General features: G+C 37.4%; 1 long non-coding RNA gene across 1 annotated transcript; it reads left to right on the top strand.

Moving 5' to 3' along the window:
* Positions 1-6734: 6734 nt before the first annotated feature.
* Positions 6735-8382, top strand: LOC143105789 (uncharacterized). Its single transcript, XR_012983544.1, has 3 exons — positions 6735-7091; positions 7699-7768; positions 8295-8382. It is a non-coding gene; the product is annotated as an uncharacterized LOC143105789 (long non-coding RNA).
* The last annotated feature ends 10632 nt before the right edge of the window (positions 8383-19014 follow it).

A 19014-nucleotide genomic window follows, 5' to 3' on the forward strand; every position in this document is an offset into this window, starting at 1 on the left:
TGGGGAGATTCCTGAAAAAAAAAAATTGAAGCACTTAATCTTTGAGTTTATACAAACCCTTGTACCAAAAAACCTTGTGCGTCAGGCATTCTAGAGATATCACACTCAAGGTGGGTTTGGCCTTGACATTGACTTAATCATTGAGTCCATACAAATGTTCACACCAAATTTGAAGCATGTGCGTCAAGCCGTTCTGAAGTTGTGACACAAGCATGAAAGCTGGCCTTTGGAAAATGTAATTCAGAGTATGCAATGCAAGACTGCAAAACGGGGCTTTCAGTTGGTGTTGATGACTGCTCATTCTGCAGCCAGCACCCTTCATTAATATTAAAGCAACGTTGAAATTCTAACTACAGATCAATGGGATTTCAATGGTATTTCCATTTAAATGAATATTGAAACAATGTTGAAATTACAACCAAACTAAAGATCAATGTGATTTCAGTGGTATTTCAATTGATATTAAACCTCAGTAAACCACTATTAGCCTAATCTGGCAAAATATTGGGAAATTCATATCCTGCTTTATCTACAGCCAGGATAAATTTGGCTAGGCCTAGGTATGTCTTGTTTAGGCTACACAAGCTTGCATAAATAACCATTGACAACTTGTTATCAGTTAAGCAAGTGCATTTATTCACTCTTCATCTAGAAATTCGTGTGTACTGTGTTTTCCTGCCATCCATAGCAGTTGCAGTCAGCCTGATCCTTCAGTGGCAGAGTGAAGCGGCACCTAACAGAAATAGAAGAGGGGGGGGGGGGGACAGCTGTTAGATAAATATGTTCAACTGAGCAACAAACTAACAGCTAAGCCTACAATCAAGTTATTTTACGCCAGTGGTTCTCAAACTTTTTCTTTTATTCCCCACTTAGATCAAGGGGGCATTTTTAAACCCCACCTGTCCCTCATCGCTCTAAATCAGACGTTTCAGCGATTTCACTCAAATTCTCAAAGGCATAATACTGTCGCGATCGAGGCGCCTGTCCCATACCTCAAGTTTTTTGATGAATGCAGTAATCTTAGATCTGCTAGGTGAGGTAGGTGCTTGTCTTAGCCTTGTAACTGGAGATTTAACTCATTGAGCCACACATACAAACGTAGTTCAAAACGAAGGCCAAGTTTCAGCCAGTGATTGTTTGCCATTTCCCTCGTCAGCTGGCAATTTGAGTGCTTAGCTTCTAGCTAGCTGCTACCGCCTCCACTGCACACAACCGCGAACCATGAACTTACTATGTTGCTAAGCTACAAGTTTGAAGCTAACGCCAGCTTGCTTACTTGATTAGCCGAGTCGTTTTAAACAGACTTCACACACTCCATTCAAATACAAAACACAAATAATTAACTTACATTGGGTTTGGTAGGAAAACGTCCGTTTCGTCGTTGTTTGTTGGACGAACCAGACAACAAGAACGTAAACTTTCTCCAAGAGGATGCTTGACAGCAGCAGTGCCTGTAGAATCGGTAGGAATCAGAGGCAAGGAGAACGCTACTGCGTATGCGCACAAGTTCATTACGGGATGTGTAGTTTTAGGGAGCACCAGATTGTATGCATTAGGAGCTGAGACCGTTGAATTCACAGGTGACACCTGTGTCAGTGTTCTAATTAGCCCGGGAAATTCTCTGGGAGCTTAACAAGCGCAGCTGGCTTTAGGCATGGCTTTAGGCCATTATGACATCACAGCCTTTGAAGTTTAAGGGGGAAAAATGAGCTTTTTACCATTTTTAATCCCCTATTTCTCAAAAAGTATAAACTTTTAAAAAAATCTGAAAAAATAACTCTCTTGCCCCACTCCAGACCTTCAGAACGGTTATTTCAACATGTCTGTACGTTAAGCGGTTAGAGTCGCATTAATTCTTGAAAAGGTAAAAAGAAAAGGTTATAATAATAATAATAAGAAGAAGCCAGGAGATTTCAAGATAGTGGATTCCATCCACTATAATGATGACTACACTAATGATGTGTTATTTTATATTCAGCGGTTGTCTTTCAAACTGTCTCTGTACGCAATAGTAGTCTGATAAGTGACCGCTATGGTGTAGCTAGGTTAGTCTTTACAACATACTAAGGTCGGGGGCCAATTGCAGCCCTCTGCTCACTTTTATGCAACCTGCCATGAAGTCGAAATATCTGTAATGTGGCCTAATGTCACATTAATCTATTATATATCCATTGCACATAGTTGGTCAAGTACTAGTGTGACATGTTTTTCATCATTAAACAGTGTAGCATTATTTAACATTTATCTTGGGGCGATATGAAAACAGTGTATGTTTATATGCTAATAATGATGTATATAAAGAATCTATAATATGTTTTGTAGGGACAGCTTTTACGATCACCAGAAAGAAGGGGTATGTGGTCACATTCATCTTTTCTCAGTTCTGATTACACTAAGCTTTTCTTTTTGCCTACAAATGTAGCCTGACATTTGTATCAAAATGTAGTCTGGCTATGATCGAACTGCCTCTGCGCACTGATAAGCTGATGTGATGTTAAGAGCGTCCTTGTACACAAATCCGGCGAAATGCGGAAGTAAACAGTGTTGCCATTTGTGAGTGGCTGCAGATCAGGAAGATTGCGTGCGATTTCAATGGGATCTACCAGTGAAATTCATCATTACACTTTTTCTTTTTACTTTGAACCATGTATTGCATCACACCATGTTGGGAAGAACCTGAACATTCAGCTTTTTAAAGAGTTGTCAGGCCGCTACTGTCATTGTGCTCCGATTTTGTGTTTCTTGTTAACTCCATGGATTGTCAAAATAAGTGCTTAACTTAAGTGCTTTAAAGGAACAGTATGTAAGAAACTAGAAATTGGAAGGATTATTGGTGCTTCACTCCCCTCCCTGAAGGACATTTACACCACCCACCTCACCCGCAAGGCGACCAAAATTGTGAGTGATGCAAGTCACCCCGCTCACAATCTGTTTGATCTACTGCCCTCTGGGAAGAGGTACAGAAGCCTGCGCTCCCGCACTACCAGACTCACCAACAGCTTCATACACCAAGCTGTTAGGATGCTGAACTCTCTCCCTCCTCTCCCCCCTCCACCCTCAGCTACATAACATCCTGGACATTGGACCCACAAATGGCCGCCTGCACCACTCCACTTGCACACTTGTACACTTTGCAACTTGTTGTTGTTGTCCTGGAAACACAACACTTCTGCTGCTCTTACATAACTTGCACCACTATGCCACCTTATTTCTTACTTAGGTCAAACAGAACTACCTCAGCCTCTTATTGGCCTGACTTTGCACTAGTATTTTATTTTATTGACTGTCTATGCACAATTTCAACCAAATTTTGCTGCTCTTATTTTTTCATTATATGTGCCCTCTTATTTACTTATTTACTTACTTTTTTGTTTACTTGAATGTTATGTTTGTCTGTGGACTTAAAATTGTTAAAATATGTCTTGTCTCCACCGTGGGATAGTGAGAAACGTAATTTCGATCTCTTTGTATGTCTGGAACATGTGAAGAAATTGACAATAAAGCTGACTTTGACTTTGACTTTGACTTTGAGAAATGCAATTCCAAGGAATTACCAGTGCATGAAAATGCTAAAGTTGTGATGTAAAATATCATGTATAGTTAAAACGGATAATACAGAGATGGTTACTACGGTGATGCTAGGATAGACATGGTGGTTGCATAGCTTAATAAAAGTTGATAGTTTAAAAGTAGAAAAGTTGTTGATAGACAGCTAGTTTAATAGATAGTTTAATGATAGTTTAAAAGTAGACCGTTTAAAAGTTGAAGGTAAATAGTTTAAAAGTTGTTGACAGACTGGAAGTTGAATGAATGTTGATATTCAAATAGTTTAATGGCTGTGTATAGGTAGATATTTGACGATAACTGAAAGTTGGAATGGCTCTAATGTTTGCTAGCAGTTATGCTAAGATTTTTAACTATGCTAACCATGCTACTTAGCTAATGTTTTATAGCAGTGCTAGCAATGCTAACCTGCTAACCATGTTACTTAGCTAACGTTTTCTAGCAGTTTAATGAATGTTGATATTCAAATAGTTTAATGGCTGTGTATAGGTAGATATTTGACGATAACTGAAAGTTTGAACGGCTCTAATGTTTGCTAGCAGTTATGCTAAGATTTTTAATTCTGTTAACCATGTGACTTAGCTAATGTTTTATAGCAGTGCTAGCAATGCTAGCATGCTAACCATGCTACTTAGCTAACTTAACTAACATTTTCTAACAGTTTTGCTAAACATGCTAACCATGCTAACTATGCTAACCATGTTACTTAGCTAACCTAGCTAATCATTTTAATAGTTTTGCTAAAAATGTTAACTAGCATGCTAACTATATTAGCATGCTAACTATACTAACCATGTTACTTAGCTAACCTAGCTAATCATTTTTAGCAGTTTTGCTAAAAATGTTAACTAGCATGCTAACATGTTAGCATGCTAACTATGCTAACCATGTGACTTAGCTAACTTAGCTAATCATTTTTAGCAGTTTTGCTAAAAATGTTAACTAGCATGCTAGCATGCTAACTATGCTAACCATGTGACTTAGCTAATCATTTTTAATAATTTTGCTAAAAATGCTAACTAGCATGCTAACATGCTAACTTGCTAGCATTCTAACTATGCTAACCATGCTAACTAGCTACAGTGGGTAGGAGTCATAGTTGATGACAAGTACCAGTTACAATGGCTAATCAGTTAAAAAGTTCAGTAGTTTAAAGGGTTAAATTGTTTAACAGTGAAATATTATAGTGAGGACTTTTATTTTGAAACAGTTTTTGGCAGAGGAAGCAGTTGAACAGGATGTGTAGTCTTAATAGGGCCAGTTTGTATGCTTAAAGCCTGAGTCTGGCAGTTGAGATCCAGGTGGCCTGAACACCTGCCATAGGATTCTAATTGCTTAATGGCCGTATTATGATGTCATAATCAGCAATGTTAAGTCTATGGGGAATTTTAAAAAGTTTTTCTTTAATAGTTTAAAAAGTATAAAAGTTTCAAAGTTGAAAAGACATAGCAACCCGATCTGTTTGAAGACCTACGTTACAAAGTTTGAATGAAGTTTCTAAGTTAAACTGTTCAAGAGAAATTGCGTCTAGAAAAAGTGGTAAGCGGAATAATAATAATAACTAGAAATGCAATTCCAAGGAATTACCAGTGCATGAAAATGCTAAAGTTGTGATGTAAAATATCATGTATAGTTAAAACAGATAATAAAGAGATGGTTACTACGGTGATGCTAGGATAGACATGGTGGTTGCATAGCTTAATAAAAGTTGATAGTTTAAAAGTAGACTGTTTAAAAGTTGAATGTAGATAGTTTAAAAGTTGTTGATAGACAGTAGATAGTTTAAAAGTTGTTGATAGACAGCTAGTTTAATAGATAGTTTAATGATAGTTTAAAAGTAGACCGTTTAAAAGTTGAAGGTAAATAGTTTAAAAGTTGTTGACAGACTGGAAGTTGAATGAATGTTGATATTCAAATAGTTTAATGGCTGTGCATAGGTAGATATTTGACGATAACTGAAAGTTGGAATGGCTCTAATGTTCGCTAGCAGTTATGCTAAGATTTTTAACTATGCTAACCATGCTACTTAGCTAATGTTTTATAGCAGTGCTAGCAATGCTAACCTGCTAACCATGCTACTTAGCTAACGTTTTCTAGCAGTTTAATGAATGTTGATATTCAAATAGTTTAATGGCTGTGCATAGGTAGATATTTGACGATAACTGAAAGTTTGAACGGCTCTAATGTTTGCTAGCAGTTATGCTAAGATTTTAAATTCTGTTAACCATGCTACTTAACTAATGTTTTATAGCAGTGCTAGCATGCTAACCATGTTACTTAGCTAACTTAACTAACATTTTCTAGCAGTTTTACTAAACATGCTAACTATGCTAACAATGTTAGCATGCTAACTATGTTAACCATGTTACTTAGCTAACTTAGCTAATAATTTTAGCAGTTATGCATGTTACTTAGTTAACCTAGCTAATCATGTTTAGCAGTTTTATTAAAAATGTTAACTAGCATGCTAACATGTTAGCATGCTAACTATGCTAACCATGTTACTTAGCTAACTTAGCTAATCATTTTTAGCAGTTTTGTTAAAAATGCTAACTAACATGCTAGCATGTTAACTACGCTAACCATGTGACTTAGCTAACTTAGCTAATCATTTTTAGCAGTTTTGCTAAAAATGCTAACTAGCATGCTAACATGCTAGCATGCTAACTAGGCTAACCATGTGACTTAGCTAACTTAGCTAATCATTTTTAGTAATTTTGCTAAAAATGCTAACTAGCATGGTAGCATGCTAACTTGCTAGCATGCTAACTATGTTAACCATGTGACTTAGCTAATCATTTTTAGCAGTTTTGCTAAAAATGCTAACTAGCATGCTAACTTGTTAGCATGCTAACTATGTTAACCATTTGACTTAGCTAATCATTTTTAGCAGTTTTGCTAAAAATGCTAACTAGCATGCTAACATGCTAGCATGCTAACTATGCTAACCATGTGACTTAGCTAACTTAGCTAATCATTTTTAGTAATTTTGCTAAAAATGCTAACTAGCATGCTAACTTGCTAGCATGCTAACTATGCTAACTAGCTACAGTGGGTAGGAGTCATAGTTGATGACAAGTAACAGTTACAATGGCTAAACAGTTAAAAAGTTCAGTAGTTTAAAGGGTTAAATTGTTTAAAGTGCCCATATTTTGACTATTTTTCAACAAGTTCAAATAGGTCTTTGAGTTCCATAAAACATGTTTCAGAAGTTGTTTGGTGGAAATAGCGTGTAGGAAACGATTGTTACCTACCTCTATTACCCTCTGTTTCAGCCCCTTCCAGAGTGTGCTGTTTTCTGCTGCTCATTACATATTCATGATCTGCAGCTAATTTGGCCACGCCCAAAGCTTCTAGAATCTTTGCCCACGCCCCACTGACTCTTACCACTACTACTACGTTAACTTTCACATGGACATGGCGGCAGTAGTTCAACCATACATGTTCGAACCAGAATCTGATCCTGAAGGAGGGGAGTCTCCTGCACTACCCTAGACTCAGAGAATTCAGCAAGACGCTTCTAAATGGTTAGTGAAACTTTCTATTTTTTTGAAACTTAGATAGTCAGTGTTTAGCCCGTGAAAGCTAAGTTAGGCTAGTCTAGCTATCGATAGCTAACGTTAGTGCCAGGTCAGGCACTATTATGAATTATTATTCATTATTTATTAAACTTAATGAATTTGTATTCACACAGTAGTAAACTATATTGTGCTTCTTGTTCACTAAACGTGAAGTTATGTCTTGTAAACACCCTGCTGCTTCAAGCTTCGCTCGGTTGGCAGATCCTGTAACCTGCTCTAACTTATAATATTTAATAACGTTAACGTTACAGTTTTTTCACTGTACTGAGTGTTCCTAAAGTACAGTAGTATTTTTCTGTCATACTTATGAGACTTGCATGTATGCGCTTGATATATTGGTGTATACTGATGTGTTCACATTGTAAACTTGAGAAAGTCTAGCCTAGCACTACTTACCATTCACCTACTTACGTCAGGCTGAGAAAAAGTACTAGCTAGCCGGAGCACGCTCGTTCAAATGTAATCGTGGGTGCTATTATTGGGTAAAAAATACCAGGTTTATTATTTCTTTAGCTTTATTCATGCATGACTCCTTTTGTATTTGTTTGTTTAGGTGCACATGTGGAAATTGTGCAACGATGCTGTCAGAGCCTGAGAATTTATGCTGCCAGGAGGTACCACAGGTAACATGATCTTTCCTATACTTATGTCAGCAATGTATGATTGCAGACAAGATGCCACTGCAGATACTTACCTTATGTTATGCATAATAGGTTACAAGACGGCTGCAGCAGCTGGATGAAAGGCCTCCATGTATGATAGGCAAACAGGTTCTAAACCTGGACGGTCTAAATGTGTTCTCACTGCAGAATGCATGCAACATTTACAGGGCTGACTATGGTCCTTTACAGTTATGGGGAATAGAGCAGTGAGTTATCTGTAATAACCTACTTACATTCACTGTTCATACAACATAATAAAGCAAATATAGTCTGCCAAAGCCTCTTTCAGATTTTTTTCTTGAACATAGCCAAGTATTTCCTTAGCAAACTGTATATTACACAAATTCACATGAAGCATTTTACACATGCAATAAACATTTATTTACCACTGTCATTGTACATAAAAATACAGTATTGAATGATTCACTGATTCCAAATTAGACATACATTATAAAACCTTTTGACTAGCAATGTTCATTTTTCTCAGTCGTTACAGGTATTAAGCCTACAGAAGTTTTGTGAGCTGGTGCTGGGGCTTCCTTGGTAGAAAGATACGGGTAGTGATCGCCTCATGTGTCGTGACAGGAGTTTCCTGACGCCCATGGAAGATATGTAGGCTTCAAACTCCCGCCCCTTGATTGAATCTTGAGACATAGCTGGCGATGACCTCCTCCTTGTCTGGATGCTCATATTGTGAAGACAGGTCCGGCGGGATGTTTATCTTCAGAATCTTGTCTCCATACGATGATGGGTCAACAAAGACTTTCTCCATGATCATGTCCATCAAATCATCAACATACCCTGTGCAATACACATACACACAAAAAAGTGAATCACTAGTATAATTTACTACATTATTCAACAACTGTTCATTTTGCACATGAGATTTTGTAGTTTCTCAGGTATTTAAATACGTTTGTTTGGTTTTATTTATTGTGTTGAAAGCACTGTTGCAGTACTTTGTCATGTACAATGTAAATGTTTGTTTTTGTGTAAAAAAAACAAAAACTTACGGAATGTAGCATCTGTCTTCACTGGTCTGGCTCTGCACTCTCCCTTCCTGGATTTTGGAAAGCGCAGTTTGTAAAGAGGATCCCCTGAAGATGTGGTGGCTTGTCCTCGATTAGCATTCTCATTATAATGCAGTGCAGCCAGTCTTGGACAGTAAAAAGAAAATCAGACATGAAGACAATTTCAAGGAATGGGCAAATATTATCAAAGAATAAACAGTTTCATTTACCTGCACAGCATTCCCAGATATGGATAGACCATGTTTTTGGGTGCGAACCGCAGAATGACACTATGGAACGCCTCCAAAGAGGACGTCTGATAGTGGGGACCGAGTTTGGCAATATCCTTCAGGACAGTCTTCTTGGTCAGCTCCTTTTTCTAGATTGTAGAATGCAGGAGTTCCTGCAAGACAAAAAAAAATATATATAGTACATATCATATTTTTGGTAATGACCAAGAAGACAGTTGTGTGCCAACACTCTTTCTTTCAGGGGGCTCAGTCTGGCAACCAATATATTTTGTAGCTGGTCTTTCTTCTGTATGTAATGTTTATGATGTACTGGCCTATACAAAAAGAGAAATGACATCAACTTCATCTTACATGTATGCCAACAGCTACATCAAAAAAAGGATCACTAATAAATACTACACAAGAGAAGAAACTAATTACAAATAATGGTTGGCTTTGAGTGTAAATTGTCCAGTGATGTAGCAATTTCAACCATACACTCGTTCTACCCTGGACAACACTAACATATTCCAGTTCAGAAAACATTTCCAAACGCATTATTTTAGCAAATTCCCCGAAACCGCCGAGGATGTGTACTGCATGACCGATTTTGTCACAGGGTTTGAATGTCGAGACCATGCAGATTGCTAAGCTAGCGGTTAGCGTTGCCTTGTACGGTGGCAAAACACTACCTACTTGGTTAGTTTAGCAAAACACTGCTTGGTTAGTTCGTGTAGAATTGCAAAATAAACACAGGTAAATACGTGCACAATTTGACATCTCCCTTATACATGAATTAGCTGCTAAAAAGATCAGAAACATATGTTTGGATTAGGGGCGAGCTAGGCCTAGCTACTGTATCTTCTGATGTGGTGGGCAAAAATCTACTGTAGCTTGACGACCAAACTTGTAATCTCGCCCACACACACACTTGTTTTAAACTGACTTTTTGTTGCGCAACCAATTACAGCATAGAAATCTTTTACAAATGCACAACTTTCGAAAGTTTCGCCGGACAATGGCTTTGCAGGAGAAACCAAGCAGACTTGTAAACTAACTAATGTTAGAAGCTAGCGCTAGCGGTTAGCCGCCTCGGTGTCAATGGCAAAACACTGCTACAACACACACGAGTTTACCCTAATTTACAAATGAAATTGTATAGAACTACTTACATGTTCCTCATCTGCAGGTATTTCGCGCAAAGTTGGAACTGCGCCGTCGTTTAAGATGAGTTTCCCGGCTAATCCTGCCTTGTACTGACCGTAGTTTGAGAAATAGTCAGTCTCGAAATGATTGTTGCCAGTTTCTTGCCAACTGTAGCAGGGATATTGCCATCAAAAATTAGTGTATTCTGAGTATCATTCTGCTGTATTAAAACAAAGAATGTTGATCAATATTGAATTGACCATTTATTTTTACTGACTGTCATATACTCTAAACTAACATCTAACCAAGTAAGTGGTTTTCAAGAAGACTGTAAGACTGTGTAATCTGAATAATCATACTGTAAGTAATATAATGTTATACACAGCAGTTTTTTTGCATTTACATGCAATGGTAATTCCCTGGAATTGCATTTTCTAGTTACAGTGCATGAAAATGCACTGTACTGTTCTTCCTAGGCAACTTCTTCTTATTACAGTGCATGAAAATGCACTGTACTGTTCTTCCTAGGCAACTTCTTATTACAGTGCATGAAAATGCACTGTACTGTTCTTCCTAGGCAACTTCTTCTTCTTACCAATGTAAGCTTGAAGTAAAAATCACAGTTGTGTGTATATACTGTATATATATATACAGAACTTGATAATGCCAATCATATTATCCTAAGACAGATCTATTTATCAGTGGTAACTCTGAACTGGCAGCAACAGCTAGAGGCCTCAGTTAATGGTATTAGGTCAAATTTGATGATGATATATACACTGAAGAATAAAAGAGTCAGCCCTTCAGATGATCAGTTTTAGACAAAACTTAGGTTAGAATCTTATTTTTCACACAGCACAGCTCAGGTCTAAAAAGAGAGGTCTAACAGCACAGCTATGTTTCACAGATGTTACAGCACAGGAATGATTCAAAGGTATGAATGGTTGACATATGATTCACAGGTATACATGTTCCATATAGTTAGTGAGTATAGTCCTCACACAACAATATAGTTCTCAGAATGTCTCAGTGTAGATCTCATATAAGTCTCAGTATGGTTAAATGGTATGTGCACAGATATGGTTACATGTTTGTAAGAATGTATGTTAGTATGTTGCTAGCAACATTGTCAGAGATGTATGGTTGACAGGTGTGCACACAGACAGGCACACACGTAGTGTCATACACGGTCATCACCACTGGTCTGGTCTGGAACCTAAAAGACAAAAGCAAACAAGTTTAACAGTTATGCCAAAACAATACAAGGAATGTCTGCAATTGTCCTAACAGTAGCCTATTCATGGCTTTCATAAGGTCCCTTTCCACAGGAGTATAATCAAGCACCAAATGCATTCATAATATAGGTGCTTGATTGTATACACCTGTGGAAAGGGACCTGATCAGGGGTGAAAGTAGTTTTTATTTCTTGGTGGTACTATGGAGTTATAACCGAAAATCTCACTTAGCCTAATTATTTATTATTTATTTATGTTTATTTACTGTATTATAGTCTACTTATCAAGCATTCACTAGGACTTCTTATCACTCTAGTATCACTCTTTAACCCACCTGTATCTGTTTTTGATTATGAATACATTGCAAACACTTAATTTCAACATTTATTTATTTATTTAGCCTAGTTACTCTGCTCGCTCCCACTTCCAATCGTTTTTTTTTATATAGGCTACTGTATATCATGAAACACGTTTCTTTGAGTCATGCCTTTTTATTTGGGAGACTGCAACATACTTCTGTCCGCTAAAACACTTTCATTATTGCTGCGCAAGATCTGGTTAAGCCTTACACGCGCTGTCTGACTTGTATCTCCAGCGAAACACTGCACACATAAAACCAGAATAGGCTATTGAAACATCAACATATTTTTCTTTAGCCTGTATGTTTTTTTTATTTGGGAGACTTTCCAAGAAACGTCCGTCTGCTAAAACACTTTGGATACCAGTGCACGTTGGCGCAATTACTGTAGGCTACTGTACGCGCGCTATAGCTTGCTCGTTGTCTGTCCAGCTTCACGGGAGGTTTAGACACAATTCAGATACAGTTCAGAACGATGTATATGAAATATATTTTGGGGGAAATGTGTTGCTTCTGGTAATTTGACGTTAGCAGTTGTGTTGTCATGCTGAAAGTGCAATATTTTTCAGAGACCGTATAGTTTTCTTTCCGGTACGGCGTACCCTCTCCAAATATTTTAGTGGTACTCCGTACCGGCCAGTACCGGCTTAATTTCACCCCTGGACCTGATGAAACCCATCAATAGACGAACTATGATAGCATACCGTGATAGTGTTTACTTAGGCTACAGTACGTAAGAATCAGGAGCATAGAATGAAAACGTAGTCATGGCCTATTTGACTATTTGGTAGAAGCTAACGTTATGACCATCAACAATGAGTAACGTTATTCATGCCATGAATGAAACACATGATGGGTTTCATCAGGTCCCTTCACACAATATAGCCTAATCAAGCACCATGTAGTCTGCATTCATAATCTATTCTAGGTGCTTGATTCTATAAACCTGTGGAAAGTGACCTGATGTTGAATAGAACCAGAGCCATTAGTATGCCTGTAGGCCTACGTTAACGTTCTAGCAGAGAAGACAGACGGGCTCTGGTTATAGTTAAAACGCTACTGGTTAGCCTAATAACAAATGTAACGTTAGTGCGTGATTGTCGTTAGCTATCGAAGCCTACAGCTAGATCACTGTAAAGTTGACGACATATTTACGTTGATTAACAGTGGGTTTCCTTAAATAACATCAACATAGGTGCTAACGTTAACTATTTCACTAACGTTAACGTTACATAACGTTAACGTGACCTAACGTTATAACGTTAGTTTAGCTATTTGTGACCCATCATTTCATACAACTTAACGTTACATAACATAATATTTGACGACATAAATGACTCCAATACCAAAAACCAGAACACTTACCTTGTCTATAATTACAGAAATGTGCCTCTGAATGAGAGTTTTACGAGCAAATAAAGTGACCACGGCACAGCAGGCGAAGACGTTCAGAAGATTCACAGCTCCTCCAGTGGTAGTAGGCCTAGTAGCTCGCGTTCAGCTGTTGATTTTCTTCAGCTGCAGGACACGTCATAATGCTAAAAGTTGCCGCCAAGGCGGTCAATGTTAACTCTATGAGAATTTCTTGCTCTTTTATCATAAATATCTAAAAAAGTATAAAGTTCACAAATGTGAAAAAACATAGAACAAATCTCCGTTACAAGACCTTTGTAGGAGTGGTTGAATGACGTCGAACGGTTCAGTGGTTTTAGAGCCTTTGAACGTCAAATTTGGTCGGAAGAAGAATAACAATAATATTAAGAAGAACAGCGATAATAGTCCATTGCATTTACATGCAATGCAATAAGAAGAAGTTGCCTAGGAAGAACAGTACAGTGCATTTTTATGCACTGTAATAAGAAGAAGAAGTTGCCTAGGAAGAACAGTACAGTGCATTTTCATGCACTGTAATAAATGTAAATTAATCATAAAATGGCCCTGATGTATAACCAGACATGATCATGATAATTTCAAATACATTTATCACAGTAACCCAGCCTGAATATTCCCATTACAAACGTGAAGTAGCAGCCCTCAACTTATGTTGATGTCATAATGCATACACTCTGTGTTTTGGCCTGTTGCGCCACCCTCCACCTATCTCTTAGGCAGCTAGCTGGCAACCTCTAGGTGACCACCCTCCACCTATCTGACTTAGGCAGCTAGCTGGCAACCTCTGTTGCGCCACCCTCCACCTATCTGACTTAGGCAGCTAGCTGGCAACCTCTAGGTGACCACCCTCCACCTATCTCTTAGGCAGCTAGCTGGCAACCTCTAGGTGACCACCCTCCACCTATCTCTTAGGCAGCTAGCTGGCCACCTCTAGGTGACCACCCTCCACCTATCTGACTTAGGGCAGCTAGCTGGCAAACTCTAGGTGACCACCCTCCACCTATCTGACTTAGGCAGCTAGCTGCATGATGACACTCTTATTAGGGCCCGAGCACCGAAGGGCGCAAGGCCCTATTGTTTTTGTAAGGATTATTACAGTGCATGAAAATGCACTGTACTGTTCTTCCTAGGCAACTTCTTCTTCTTATTACAGTGCATGAAAATGCACTGTACTGTTCTTCCTAGGCAACTTCTTCTTCTTCTTCTTCTTATTACAGTGCATGAAAATGCACTGTACTGTTCTTCCTAGGCAACTTCTTCTTATTATTACAGTGCATGAAAATGCACTGTACTGTTCTTCCTAGGCAACTTCTTCTTCTTCTTCTTCTTCTTCTTATTATTCCGCTTACCACTTTTTCTAGACGCAATTTCTCTTGAACAGTTTAACTTAGAAACTTCATTCAAACTTTGTAACGTAGGTCTTCAAACAGATCGGGTTGCTATCTCTTTTCAACTTTGAAACTTTTATACTTTTTAAACTATTAAAGAAAAACTTTTTAAAAATCCCCATAGACTTAACATTGCCGATTATGACATCATAATACGGCTATTAAGCAATTAGAATCCTATGGCAGGTGTTCAGGCCACCTGGATCTCAACTGCCAGTCTCAGGCTTTAAGCATACAAACTGGCCCTATTAAGACTACACATCCTGTTAAACTGCTTCCTCTGCCAAAAACTGTTTCAAAATAAAAGTCCTCACTACAATATTTCACTGTTAAACAATTTAACCCTTTAAACTACTGAACTTTTTAACTGTTTAGCCATTGTAACTGTTACTTGTCATCAACTATGACTCCTACCCACTGTAGCTAGTTAGCATGATTAGCATAGTTAGCATGCTAGCAAGTTAGCATGTTAGCATGCTAGTTAGCATTTTTAGCAAAATTACTAAAAATGATTAGCTAAGTTAGCTAAGTCACATGGTTAGCATAGTTAGCATGCTAGCATGTTAACATGCTAGTTAGCATTTTTAGTAAAACTGCTAAAAATGATTAGCTAAGTCACATGGTTAACATAGTTAGCATGCTAGCAAGTTAGCATGCTAGCATGTTAGCATGCTAGTTAGCATTTTTAGCAAAACTGCTAAAAATGATTAGCTAAGTCACATGGTTAGCATAGTGCTAGCATGTTAGCATGCTAGTTAGCATTTTTAGTAAAACTGCTAAAAATGATTAGCTAAGTCACATGGTTAACATAGTTAGCATGCTAGCAAGTTAGCATGCTAACATGCTAGTTAGCATTTTTAGCAAAACTGCTAAAAATGATTAGCTAAGTTAGCTAAGTCACATGGTTAGCGTAGTTAACCTCTGTCCTCTTCTATGCAGTGGTGTGTTGGGGAGGAAGCACAAGGAAGAAGGATGCGGGGCGAATTGACAGGCTGGTAAGGAAAGCTGGCTCTGTAGTGGGAGCTGAACTGGAGTGCATCACTTCACTATCTGACAAAAGGACCCTGAACAAACTGATCAACATCTTGGACAATGAGTGTCACCCACTCCACAGCACCATTGTTAAGCAGAAGAGCCTGATCAGCTGGAGACTTCGGTCACTGCCTTGCACAACAGACAGACTGAGAAAGTCATTTGTCCCCAGGGCCATTGAACTATTTAATGCCTCACTTAAGGGAAGAGGAGAGATAGACTTCTCTGCATAGTCTGTCTGCCTCTTCACCCCCTCCATGTTTGGTACTGTCTGTCCACTAGCCACTTGTATCACTGTCTTTATGCCGCACTGTTTGCGTGCTATATTAGCACATTAGCACATATGCATAACCCCCCCCCTCTATGCCACAGCCAAACTGTGGCCACACTTATACTTTTTCTTAAATAGTTAAATATATAGATATATAGATTTTACCTTACTTTACTTCTGCACTGCTGCACTGTTGGACTTACTTACCCATTTGCACTATCACCATGACCACTACCACTATCACCATTGCACTACCACCATGACACCCATTCGCACAGAGCACCTTAGAGCACCTTACCATATCTTAACTATGCACAAAGAATCACAGGCTCAGTCCCTGCCTCAGTCATTGAAAGCGCCTCTGATTGATTAGTCACCACTATGTGGATACTGTCTCTAGAATGACTTAGATTAAGTGTTAGTTAGTATAATTTGTATTTTTGTAATTTGTATTTTAGTATATTTTTATATATTGCATTAAGTGTTAGTTATATAATTTGTATTTTAGTATTTTTAGTATATTTAGCATTCTTTATCTTCTAATGTCCTTATTGCTTAGTTGTGTTTTTATATTATATACTTTATTACTCTTTCTGATGTTAAAGAATGTGGTTGTGTGTTATGTATGCTGCTGAGACCTTGAATTTCCCCTGGGGATCAATAAAGTATCTATCTATCTATCTAGTTAGCATGCTAACATGCTAGTTAGCATTTTTAGCAAAACTGCTAAAAATGATTAGCTAAGTCACATGGTTAACATAGTTAGCATGCTAGCAAGTTAGCATGCTAGCATGCTAGTTAGCATTTTTAGCAAAATTACTAAAAATGATTAGCTAAGTTAGATAAGTCACATGGTTAGCATAGTTAGCATGCTAACATGTTAGCATGTTAGTTAGCATTTTTAGCAAAACTGCTAAAAATGATTAGCTAAGTTAGCTAGGTCACATGGTTAGCGTAGTTAGCATGCTAGCATGCTAGTTAGCATTTTTAGCAAAACTGCTAAAAATGATTAGCTAAGTCACATGGTTAACATAGTTAGCATGCTAGCAAGTTAGCATGCTAGTTAGCATTTTTAGCAAAATTACTAAAAATTATTAGCTAAGTTAGCTAAGTAGCATGGTTAGCATAGTTAAAAATCTTAGCATAACTGCTAGCAAACATTAGAGCCATTCCAACTTTCAGTTATCGTCAAATATCTACCTATACACAGCCATTAAACTATTTGAATATCAACATTCATTCAACTTCTAGTCTGTCAACAACTTTTAAACTATTTACCTTCAACTTTTAAACGGCTTACTTTTAAACTACCATTAAACTATCTATTAAACTAGCTGTCTATCAACAACTTTTAAACTATCTACTGTCTATCAACAACTTTTAAACTATCTACATTCAACTTTTAAACAGTCTACTTTTAAACTATCAACTTTTATTAAGCTATGCAACCACCATGTCTATCCTAGCATCACCGTAGTAACCATCTCTTTATTATCTGTTTTAACTATACATGATATTTTACATCACAACTTTAGCATTTTCATGCACTGGTAATTCCTTGGAATTGCATTTCTAGTTATTACAGTGCATGAAAATGCACTGTACTGTTCTTCCTAGGCAACAACTTCTTCTTATTACAGTGCATGAAAATGCACTGTACTGTTCTTCCTAGGCAACTTCTTCTTCTTCTTCTTCTTCTTATTATTCCGCTTACCACTTTTTCTAGACGCAATTTCTCTTGAACAGTTTAACTTAGAAACTTCATTCAAACTTTGTAACGTAGGTCTTCAAACAGATCGGGTTGCTATCTCTTTTCAACTTTGAAACTTTTATACTTTTTAAACTATTAAAGAAAAACTTTTAAAAAATCCCCATAGACTTAACATTGCCGATTATGACATCATAATACGGCCATTAAGCAATTAGAATCCTATGGCAGGTGTTCAGGCCACCTGGATCTCAACTGCCAGTCTCAGGCTTTAAGCATACAAACTGGCCCTATTAAGACTACACATCCTGTTAAACTGCTTCCTCTGCCAAAAACTGTCTCAAAATAAAAGTCCTCACTACAATATTTCACTGTTAAACAATTTAACCCTTTAAACTACTGAACTTTTTAACTGTTTAGCCATTGTAACTGTTACTTGTCATCAACTATGACTCCTACCCACTGTAGCTAGTTAGCATGGTTAATATAGTTAGCATGCTAGCATGTTAGCATGCTAGTTAGCATTTTTAGCAAAATTACTAAAAATGATTAGCTAAGTTAGCTAAGTCACATGGTTAGCATAGTTAGCATGTTAGCATGCTAGTTAGCATTTTTAGCAAAACTGCTAAAAATGATTAGCTAAGTCACATGGTTAACATAGTTAGCATGCTAGCAAGTTAGCATGTTAGTTAGCATTTTTAGCAAAACTGCTAAAAATGATTAGCTAAGTTAGCTAAGTCACATGGTTAGCGTAGTTAGCATGCTAGCATGCTAGTTAGCATTTTTAGCAAAACTGCTAAAAATGATTAGCTAAGTCACATGGTTAACATAGTTAGCATGCTAGCAAGTTAGCATGCTAGTTAGCATTTTTAGCAAAATTACTAAAAATGATTAGCTAAGTTAGCTAAGTAGCATGGTTAGCATAGTTAGAAATCTTAGCATAACTGCTAGCAAACATTAGAGCCATTCCAACTTTCAGTTATCGTCAAATATCTACCTATACACAGCCATTAAACTATTTGAATATCAACATTCATTCAACTTCCAGTCTGTCAACAACTTTTAAACTATTTACCTTCAACTTTTAAACGGCTTACTTTTAAACTACCATTAAACTATCTATTAAACTAGCTGTCTATCAACAACTTTTAAACTATCTACTGTCTATCAACAACTTTTAAACTATCTACATTCAACTTTTAAACAGTCTACTTTTAAACTATCAACTTTTATTAAGCTATGCAACCACCATGTCGATCCTAGCATCACCGTAGTAACCATCTCTGTATTATCCGTTTTAACTATACATGATATTTTACATCACAACTTTAGCATTTTCATGCACTGGTAATTCCTTGGAATTGCATTTCTAGTTCATTATTGTTATTCTACTTTTTTGCTTTCCTGTTTTTGAGGTAGTTAAAATTCTTGAAATTT

The sequence above is a fragment of the Alosa pseudoharengus genome, unplaced genomic scaffold (assembly GCF_046254945.1).
Source record: "Alosa pseudoharengus isolate Yale_2024_CS ecotype anadromous, Long Island Sound unplaced genomic scaffold, YU_APseudo_1.1 YU_APseudo_1.1_scf_6, whole genome shotgun sequence".
NCBI classification, from domain to species: Eukaryota; Metazoa; Chordata; class Actinopteri; order Clupeiformes; family Clupeidae; genus Alosa; species Alosa pseudoharengus.